General features: G+C 38.2%; 1 pseudogene; it reads right to left on the bottom strand.

Moving 5' to 3' along the window:
* Positions 1 to 522: 522 nt before the first annotated feature.
* On the bottom strand, positions 523 to 1,923 carry LOC112806746 (vomeronasal type-1 receptor 2-like; annotated as a pseudogene).
* Between the last annotated feature and the right edge of the window lie 8,874 nt (positions 1,924 to 10,797).

Raw genomic sequence — 10,797 nt, 5'->3', positions numbered from 1 at the left:
CATCTCTATAAGACTGTGACGTACCACACTTGTACTTGGTCTGTGATGTGTCCACTCTCTGAAAACAAATGTACTCTGCAGGTTAACTCTAGTCTATTCATTATTCTGTGGAAACTTCTGTTGTCTTCAGTATATTGAATGACCATGTCAAATGGTGTTCTTATTTTAGGGAATTTTTCATACAATCCCATAAGTAGTAAATTTTTGGGAAAATTTATTATGTCAGATTGAAAGTTACATGCTCAATGACTTCATAATCTCCAGATTGTTTCAGAAAATGCTGTTTTAATATTACATAGGTTCCAAATTCCTTCACTTCAAATATTAATAAATTTATATTACATAGTCTTAATATGATAATCATATTATATTAAATTAACAATTACATTCAGTTTAGTCATTTTACAGCAGAGGCCAAGGCTGTGCTATTTACCATTCTCTTGTAATATGACCGTTTCAGAATTGTGCTGAAACTGTCAGATGGATTAATAAACAACTAACTGTTGTGAATATGCATATAATTTACATATTTATGATGAGTTTAAGTGATTTTGTCTTTCTTTTCTGGGCAATGCAGAGCCTGGACAATCTGGAGTCATGACTCATGAGAACGTAGGGACTTACAGTGGAAACCAGTGGTGATTAATGTAGTGGTGTTCGTCAGCCACAAACTGGGATTGTCAAAAATCGTTGAACAGTTGTGAAAGATGGAGGAGAGAATGCCCAAAGATATAAAGATGATGACGAGGGCAAGGATGCTTTGGGTGGCTGTAGTCTCGGGAGGATCTGGGGAGAGATTGTTCCTATGAATGTATCGGACACCCTGCTGGTGCCTGTGTAAGATGAAAACCATGGATCCACTAGCAGATTATGAGCCCCAAACAGAAACCATTATGGAAGAACAGCAATGCTACATACAGTGACCATGCTTTGTAGCTACAAGTTATGGAATAACAGTAGTCATAATTCTTTCTCTTTGTGATATTTTGGTTGCTCCACTTGCTGGTCATATACACAGGGACAATAATATTAAGCATCATGTGGTTTAAAGCACTCTGGTTCCTACTAAATTGTTTTCCCTGTCATTTCCTGTTATGGTTTTCTTGTACGGTGCTCTAGCTCTTAGGAAAAATGTATTTCTTGGAATTGCTCTTTCTTGCCCCAGTTCCTTTGTACTTGTCTTTGCCTGAAATACCTACACTTTAAGTTGGTGAATTCCTGATTGTCCTTTTTTCACCTTGAGTGTCATAGGTGAACCTTCCCTGATAAAAGTATTTCAAGGAGAGGAATGAAAGTGGTTGGAATCAGAGAAGAGAAATAATTTCTGGTTTGGGATGATAGAATAAAGTCCCTTATACCTGTTCCCACTACAGGTGCGTTTGCTTTCTTACAGTGTTTATAATTTTTAAAAATTTCATCTTCCCCAGTAGACCTGAGGTTAAAGACTGTTAGTAAACTTTGCCCTCCTAGGTCCTGGCACATAATAAACATTTTATAAATGTTAAAAAAATATTAAGCATCATGTTCAGGATCAAGCAAAGGATGTTGGAGGTGCCCAGGTACTTGGGAGCTGTCACTTTTAGCCCCACCTACCCAGAATCCCCAGGACCGATCATGATGGTCTGGAAGACGCTCAAGAGGCAGGTGGTGTCTACTCTGTGAACACAGAAAACCAGCTTACATCCAAAATAATCAAGGAAGCCTTTTAACCCTCAAACTGCCACTACCTGGGAGACTCCTTTAGAGAGAATGACTAAGAGGTTGGGTACAGTCAGGTGTTTTGAGAATCAAATCTGTGGACCCGAACCCTCATCCCACTAGATAAAGTAAGAGATAATGGTAAAGAAGATAAAAATTCCCCAGAAGTCCAACTGTAGTTTGTAATAAAAAGATCATTCCCATTGCCAAATCCCTGGTGGTCATTCTGTAAAATCCCAGGGAGTGAAATTCTTCTTCTGAGCCAGATTCCTGCATGGAAACATGAGACGTGAGGCACATGCGTCATGTCAGCCGAATCCAATGTTCTCCAATTACTGTGGTTCTCACTTAGAAATATTAATATGTCGGGGCACCTGGGTGGCTCAGTCAGTTAAGCATCTGCCTTTGGCTCAGGTCATGATCTCGGGGTCCTAGGATCGAGTCCCCCATCAGGATCCCTGCACAGCGGGGAGCCTGCTTCTCCTTCTCCCTCTGCTGTTCCCCCTGCTTGTGCTCGCGCTCTCTCTCAAATAAATAAATGAAATCTTTACAAAATAAATTTAAAAAATATTAATGTTTCTTATTACATGTTTGCAAGAGTTGAATGCATCACCTTTGAAGTGCTCTCACAAAATACGAGTCACTCCTATGAGGCCATCCATGTAATAAATTCTGTGTTCTCCAGAACTCCATGAGACAGGTAGGAGGATTATTTCTACAGGAAAAATAAGGAGTGCTTGCACAGGTAAAGTTTAATGATTTCTGTAAATTTAAGCCTTATTATGGGCAAAGGGTGGACTTGACCTGACCTTGCTGGTAAAAAGACAGTGCATTTAAACACTAAGCTATTCTAACATGACTACTTAACTGTGTTCTTAAAATAGTACAGATGCATTATAAATATTTTCACACCTTGTCTTTTTATTTTGGATTGGTGCTATTTGTTTTACAATTTTATTGTGACAAGTTTCCATTTATGGGTATATTCTGTTACAAATTATAAATATAGATTTAGATTTCTTAATAAAATGTTGATGCATCAACTATAGTATAATTCTCTCAGGCCTGCATTACGACAAATTATCTTTAAAGAAGGTACAATTGGCTCTATTTTGGGATGGCAACAGAAACACTAATTTGCTTTTAGGCTGGGAGCAAAATGGCACTTATCACAGGAATCACTTAACATGATGTCAGTGCCTGAACTGTGGAACATGAGCCACAATATGTGATAAAGTTACGTAAGGTAGAAACTGAATATTAGTATTTTTAAATCATAAACTAATCTGTTTATTAATACATGGCTAAAGTAAAAGTATTAAGAAGGCATGATTTGTGAACTATTAAAATAGAGACTCCTTTCAAAATGGGATCTCAAGCGTGTGATGTATGTGTATTTTATAAATTGAAATTGTGGAATTTAAGATTCATATGAGATTACCTTTAAATCAGAGAATACATCAACAGATACGCTGTGCCTCAAACCACCGTGCTGTTACCATTTCATCTAATGCTGCTTCTCACTAAAGTTATCAGGTCCTAGATGTTCTCAATAGGAAACAATCACTGTCTCCATTAAGCACTTCACACACTTGACTAGAGAAAACATTTCTACTCTTGCATTTACCATTTGGAAATACCCTTTCTGTATGAGATTAAAGAATTCCGGTAGTATTAGCCCACTTTATTACAACATGGAAGTGTTGCGGCACCTCTAGCAATCCTGAGAATTTAGTCTATAATTCCTGTAAGATAGCCTGAACAACAGATTGATTTCGGTACTTGAGTCCTAAGCACTGGAAACCAGGTTTCTTTATCACTTGATTAGACCCCACTCGTCACTGTCAGAGAGGATGACATTAAACACATCAGGAGCCCTCAGGGATTAGTGAAGGTCTAGGACCCCTCTCTCTTTACTAGTTCAAGTCAAGCCTCAGACTTATGCTTCCTTCCCATGTGGCTTTGGCACTGGACCAGGTTCAAACCAGAAGAATCTTTTTTTCCCAAGATGATCACTTAGCCGAACTCCTGATACCACTCCTTGGTTGAGACTCTACCTCCCAGACCAAAATAGAAAATACTCACCTGACTCCCTTGGGCTGCCAGCACGGAGGTCAGCGTGACATCACAAGAACCAGTATGTGGGAGAGGGAGGCAGTCGGGCCACTGGATAGGGGTTTGTGGGAAAACAATACTGTATTATAAATATTCATTTTCATACCTTGTCCTCCCCTCCCCCACAGACCTGCAATGATCTCTTCGCCTGTAGCTGCCATGAGAGGACTAGGCTTGGCAAACTGAGAATATTTGTGACAAACTTTTTTTCTCAGTTGCTAGGTACCAAAAACCAGTTCCAAGTTTGTAGGGCACATCTCCGAAGAGATCATTGCAGGGTTTGGGAGAGGTTCTTAACTTTTATCCCTGGAAGCAGACAGGGTATCAGATGGAAGGAGCGAGAAATTCTGAGGTCTGGCATGTGGGAAACTTGCAGGGAAGCTCCCGTGTCTCATTGGATTCTCTGCTCTCCAGAAAAGTTTTTTTTCCCCCCAAAGTGAGTTCTTTCTTCATCTTCAGAGCACTAAGCTACACCATGTTTAATTAGCGGCAGAGCAATGAAAACGGATAACATACCTGAGAAGGACTTTGGAAGTGACAGCCGTCACTGAAGCACACGATGACAATTTACACTGGAAACCTCTGGACTAGAAACCCACAACTCAGTGGCAATTGATTTGGAAATCTAAGTGATGCAAAAATTGTGTTTCTTTTTTTCTTTCTTTTTTTCTTTTTTTGATATTTTGTTTTTTTCTAAATGAGGAATTTTATTTATTTTTTATTATTCTGTTACGTTAATCACCATATATTACATCATTAGTTTTTGATGTAGGGTTCCATGATTGTTTGCGTATAACACCCAGTGCTCCGTGCAGTACGTGCCCTCTTTTTTTTTTTTTAAAGATTTTATTTATTTATTCATGAGAGAGAGAGAGAGAGAGAGGCAGAGGCAGAGGGAGAAGCAGGCTCGATGTGGGACTCGATCCCAGGACCCTGGGATCATGACCTGAGTCAAAGGCAGATGCTTAACCGTCTGAGCCATCCAGGTGCCCGGTGATGCAAAAATTCTGTAGCAACATGTACTCTCCCCATATTCACCCTTCCCCAACCCCCCAGTAGGGATATGAATTATAAATAGAACAATATCCATTGAAAGTTAGAAGTTTATGAACTCCTCACTAATACAGCATGGCTTTACAGACAGGATCGGATGATTTTTACAGGTAGTTCTTAAAATTCCCTCAACTATGAGATAAGCCAATGTTACTTCCTCGATTCTAGTGCCCTGAATGATTACCAGTCTTCTACCCTTGTTGATGGGTTGATTGATCGATTGCTGAATTTCCAGTAAGGAGCCTTGTTTTCTTCTATAATTAATTAACAAACTATGAGTTGCAATTAGTCTGTTGTTTTTTCCTACAAACAAATGCCCATTTTGATCCACATTCAGCATTTAACGCACCCCCAATTTCAAAGTCAGGGATTAAAACCATAATGGTGGACAACCTCTAGTACACAAACACACTCTGATTTATACCCTTACACACAGATCAAACACACGTGTGCATGTACACACACACACACACAAATACAGTCACATACACTCACATATTTAACCACATACACATTTACATAGACTCCCCTTTATGAACTCAGATTCTTCCACAGCTCACCACATATAAACACACATTCGCATTTGTATACCCTATGCACACATTTAACAAAGTTGCACCCACACCATCATCATGTGTGTGTGTATCTAGATAAGATGTTAGTATATGGAAAAATTGTAGTTTCACCTCACTTCTAGAGACCCCCAAAAGGGGCGCTTTTCACCTTTGTTACTCCTTCCATCCCTACAACAACCTGTAAAGAGGGTATTTACAAAGCACAACATTTCAAATGTGCTGTGAGCATTGTCCCTTCAGTTCAAGGCACATAGCTTCAGAGTTGTAATACTGCGGGAGTGACCGTGTGCGCGTGTGTGTGGGGGGGGGGCGGGTAAATGAGGGCAAAGAGAAGGGGTACATAGGTAGTGTGCACACAGCACAAAGAACGGAAGGATAGTAAGGAAAGAGATTAAAAGACACAAGAAGGTTAAGGTCACAGAGTGGTTGAAGGGCAGGGCTGAAGGACACAAGGGGCCAAGTATGCCAGGAAGTTAAGGGAACGGGAGATATGTACCAGGTGGATAATTGGTACAAATGTGATGGAAATAAATGGGTTAAGAGGGGATAGATCATGAGACAATGTGGTTAAAGACCGAGAGTGGGTAAAAGGTACAGGAGACTTAATGCCTGTGAGTGTTGAATAATATGGGGGACAGCTTGTTCTGTGTACTTCAGAGTCTTTTTATTTTGTCTGTCTCTTTTTTTTCTTTGTTCATTTGTTTCTTAAATTTCACATATGCGTGAGATCATATGGTATTTATCTGTTTCTGACTAACTTATTTCTCTTCAAATTATACCCTCTAAGTGCATCCATGTTGTTACCTCACATATGTAGTAAAATCAAGTCTGCATGGATGAAATCCATAATAACTTAAAATGTAAAAAAAACTAGAAAAATATTAATATTTATTTCATTATGTAATAAATAAGCAAAGGTCAAAATGCTGGGTTCAGTAGGTGAATGATTTTACTTTTACTTCATAAAAATTATATACATGTTATGTACATATAACGCATAATTATATAGATGTAATTATATGATACATAATTATATTAACAGGTGTATAATTACATATGAAGATTCCAAGATACTAGTGGAATGTTCAAAGTGCTAATATGCAAACTATATAAAATTAATAGTATGTAAAACAACAATGTCTCTATTGGATTAAATATCTTACAATAAAATCAGGACTAATTCTATAAAATTGAGGAAAGTTTAAAAGTAGACAAAAATATAACCAGGCACTTTGCAGAATAAGTGAAAATGCTCAATAAACATTTAATAACCTTTGATTTAGTTTTTACATGAGGGAGTGAAAAGCAAACAGCAGTGACATGGTGATTTCACTCATCAACCTGAAAAATATAAATGTTTCTCAAAATAGAATGCTATTAAAGGTTTGTGGCTATGAATCTTCTCCGGACTATAGCTACAGCCTTTTCAGAATCAGAGAGGGAGAGTATAAATAAAATAAATAAATAAATAAAAATATTTATTTATATATTTATATATTATATAATTATTTATTATATATTATATATTATATATAATATAAATATTTTATATATTATATTTATAAAAAATAAATAAAAATAAATATATTAATTTTGCTGCATTTTTAAAATATGTAAATATGTGTGGGGGTGCCTGGGTGGCTCAGTTGATTAAGCATCTGAATCTTGATTTCAGCTCAGGTCACGAGCTCGGGCCATGAGATTGAGCTCCACGTTGGGCTCCACACTCAGTGGGGAGCCTGCTTGAGATTCTCTCCCTCTCTCTCCTACCCTCCCCCCACCCTGCACTCGCTCACACACACACACTCTCTCTCTCTCAAATAAATAAATAGATAGATCTTAAAAAATAAAATATGTAAATATATGTGAATGATTACAATATCATATTTGTTCAGATTATAAAGAAATATATGGCTTTCATAATCTCTGATGACTTCTTTTATAATTTAGTGTAATACACAATGACATCGGTTGTTGGGAGTTTAATCCAAGAGAAAACGAAATCTCGTTTTCTGCTTATAGATTTTATGCTTAAGGACTGTAGTTTTGAAATCAGTCTGTTGTTCAGCCTGCCTTACAGGAATCATAGACTATCTTTTCAGGAATTGCTAGAAGGGTCTTTAACATGTCCATGCTTGTAATAAAGAGGGGGATGAATCTACAGGCATCATCTAATCCTGTGCAGAAACAACGTGCCTGAATGGCAATTGTTAGAATATTTTAGTATATGTGCTGCCGAAGCGAGCACGGCAATTGTTAGAATAGAAATCGTCTCTCTAACTCTGGGTGTATGAGGTGTTTAATGGAGACAGTGAATCATATTCTACTGAAAACACCTATGTCTACTGATTACAGTGAGACTGTTTTCCCTCTTATAGTTAGGGAAGCAACATTTGATGAAAAGATAACTTTAAAATTTTGGTTCCCAAGAGCCTCTGTTAGGCTCAGATGTGTCTTGTGATATACTCTCTGACTAAAAAATATTCTTATATCAATCCCAAGCTCTGTTAATTGTAGTTATATAATGCACAAGACCTCTCACCTTGCATATTCTGTTTTATATGTGTGCCTTATATTTTAATCTTTCAAAAATTATTGCTGATAGTTTTACTTAATTCAGAGATTAATAAATAGGTAAGTTAGTAATAATTTAGCTTCTCTCTACTCTGTTTTGTCCATGTTAGTGTTTCATGCCCCATTATTTAGGGCACAATATTGTTAAGTAATTCTTATGAGATATGCCATTGTACTTTTGCTTCTGGCATAAAAACAAATGTTAAAATTAAATACAGCATGGAGACAGGACTTGAAAACTCCCTGAGAAGACAAAACCATTTAGTAAAACTTAATTTAGCTCATTCCGCAAAGCATGCAAAACTTACCTCGAGCCACTTCTTGTAAATGCCTCTGATAATTATAAAAGAAACTTGTCATCCTCCTAAAAGTGGTATAAGATAATCACTTTAAACCAATCCCCTGCCATCTGAAAACCCCCGTTATAATAACCAGTCATTCTGATGACTGGGTGGCTCAGTCAGTTAAGCATTCAACTCTTGAATTCGGCTCAGGTCATGATCTCAGGGTCATGGGATCAAGCCCCACGTCGGGCTCCTTGCTCAGCCGTGAGTCTGCTGGAGATTCTTTCCTTCTCCCTCTGACCCTCCCTCTACTTGTGCTCTTTCTCTCTTTTTCTAAATAAATAAATGAAATCTTTTAAAATAACAATAACCACTCATTGTAAAGGTTAAACAGTTTGCTTATTTTCACTTTATCAGCCATCTTGGAACATCGTGTCCCTGGGCTTTGTATCAGTCTTTCAAAGGTAAAAGGTCCCAGGCCCCCAACTGTTCTTATATGACCACAAAGTCTTATTAAATATTACTTATTGATTTGACACATCCTAATATAGAGACAACCTTGAGTTCATTAAATCCAACTTGTCACGGGGCAGGTACCTATAGTATTAAATTGTAATCAGTGCATCTACATTTTTTTATGACCTCTAAATCTTTATTCAAAACAGACATGGGTTTATAGAACAAAGGCAACACATAAATGGAAATGTTTTACAACCAAAACTACAAAATAAAATGCCACCAGTCTGACATAAAATGATAGGTATAAAAATAGATTAGTAACATTAAATAGGTCTGGATTATTCAAAGAATACATATAACTATCCTCCTTGGTATGGCATGATGGTTAAATGCACTACCATTTACCACTCCCACCATGTTCTAGTCCCCACTATGCCACTAAGATGTGAATTGCTGTTATCCCCTGATGTGCTATGTTTGGGGCTCACAATCTGGGCCAGTGGCTCCATGGTTTTCATTCTGCACAGGTACAAGCAGCAAGTCCGACACATTCATAGTACTAATGGCCCCCGCAGATCCTCTCCTGAGTCCAGAGCACCTTTGTGTCTTTTTACTTCCTCTCCTCCATTTTTCAAGTTTGTATTACCCTTATCTATAATTCCAGCTGGTGGCTAGTGAACACCACAGCTATGATTTCTGTGTGTTTTCCGACTGTCAGCCCCTTTCTGCTCATGAGCCGTGGCCACATTGTGCCCAGTTTCTGCTCTGCCTGAATAAGGAACACAAAATCCCCTCATCTTATTCAAAAGTATGAGTAAATGTATGCCTTTGCACAGCATCCCATCGTTTATCCAGTCACTGAGAGTGAGCATCATAAGTGCAATTGTGAAACAGGCACATCACAATAGAGTCTGAACAAGACAGGCTGAGCTTCTGCCCCAGTAATAATAATAATTAATAGTAGCAACTAAAAATGAAAGATTATGTAATTATTACGTAAACAAGTCTGTCATTTGATAAAGAGAGGCTCTTAATTTCAATACAATAATCTAATGTGTCATTTTTTCCCCTTCATAGTGAATGCTTTGTTTAAGGCATCTTTTCCTACCCTGAGATCACAGTTCTCTTGTGTTTTCTTCGGAAAACTTCATTATCTATCTTTATCATTTAGATCTGCAAATCATTAATAATTAATTTTGGGGGTGCCTGGGTAGCTCAGTTAAGTGTCTGCCTTGGGCTCCGGTTACGATCCTGGAGTCCTGGGATCGAGCCCCGCATTGGGCTCCCTGCTCAGGGGGGAGTCTGCTTCTCCCTCTTCCTCGGCTGCTCCCCCTGCTTGTGCTCTCTCTCTCTCAAGTGAATAAATAATATCTTTTTAAAAAAATAATTTTTTGTGTGGTGTGTTTAGAGATTGACTTTTTTCCAATGCAGCTAAGACATTTCATTATGAAAATGTTTTATAATACTTTGTTTTCACTTGTTCTCATCTGTCACTGCTGCATCCCGTTAACATCTCTCCATGGAGCTGATTTTTTCCATGAAGATCCCTGTTAATTCTTCCCATTCTCTCCTGTCTACCACACAGCCAAAGTCCATCTTGGTGTCAAAAATCTTCAATGGCCCTTTTTCCTGAGGGGGTCAGTTAATCCCACATTCAGAAGGAAAGGTGCACTCTGCTGGGACACAGTTCTCTATGGGCCTCTCAGGGTTTTTGTTTTTTTTTTTTTCGTGTCCCGTGTCAGCTCTGTTCCAGATTCTCTTGTCAAGGATTGTTGTAAGATGGTGGTAGCGTCTTTCACTGGACCAAGGGATGGATTGATTTCCCGACCAGTATAATAAAGATTATACCTCCTTCTGAGGCAAGGTTGAGCAGTTTTGTTTGTAATAAATAGCAAAAGATCTGGGTTGAGTTTCCTCAGCTGTGACACAGATCTGTTCATGCAGCATCTACCTGGGCCCCTTTGCCTCACCTTGTGGCGTGTGGAGTGAGGAAGAGGCATATGAACTGAAGTTCTTACTTCCGGTTGTCAAATGATTAA

The sequence above is a fragment of the Callorhinus ursinus genome, unplaced genomic scaffold, assembly GCF_003265705.2.
Source record: "Callorhinus ursinus isolate GAN/ISIS: 27379988/994484 unplaced genomic scaffold, GSC_fseal_2.0 scaffold101, whole genome shotgun sequence".
Lineage (NCBI taxonomy): Eukaryota > Metazoa > Chordata > Mammalia > Carnivora > Otariidae > Callorhinus > Callorhinus ursinus.
This window is presented reverse-complemented; position numbering and strand designations above follow the sequence as displayed.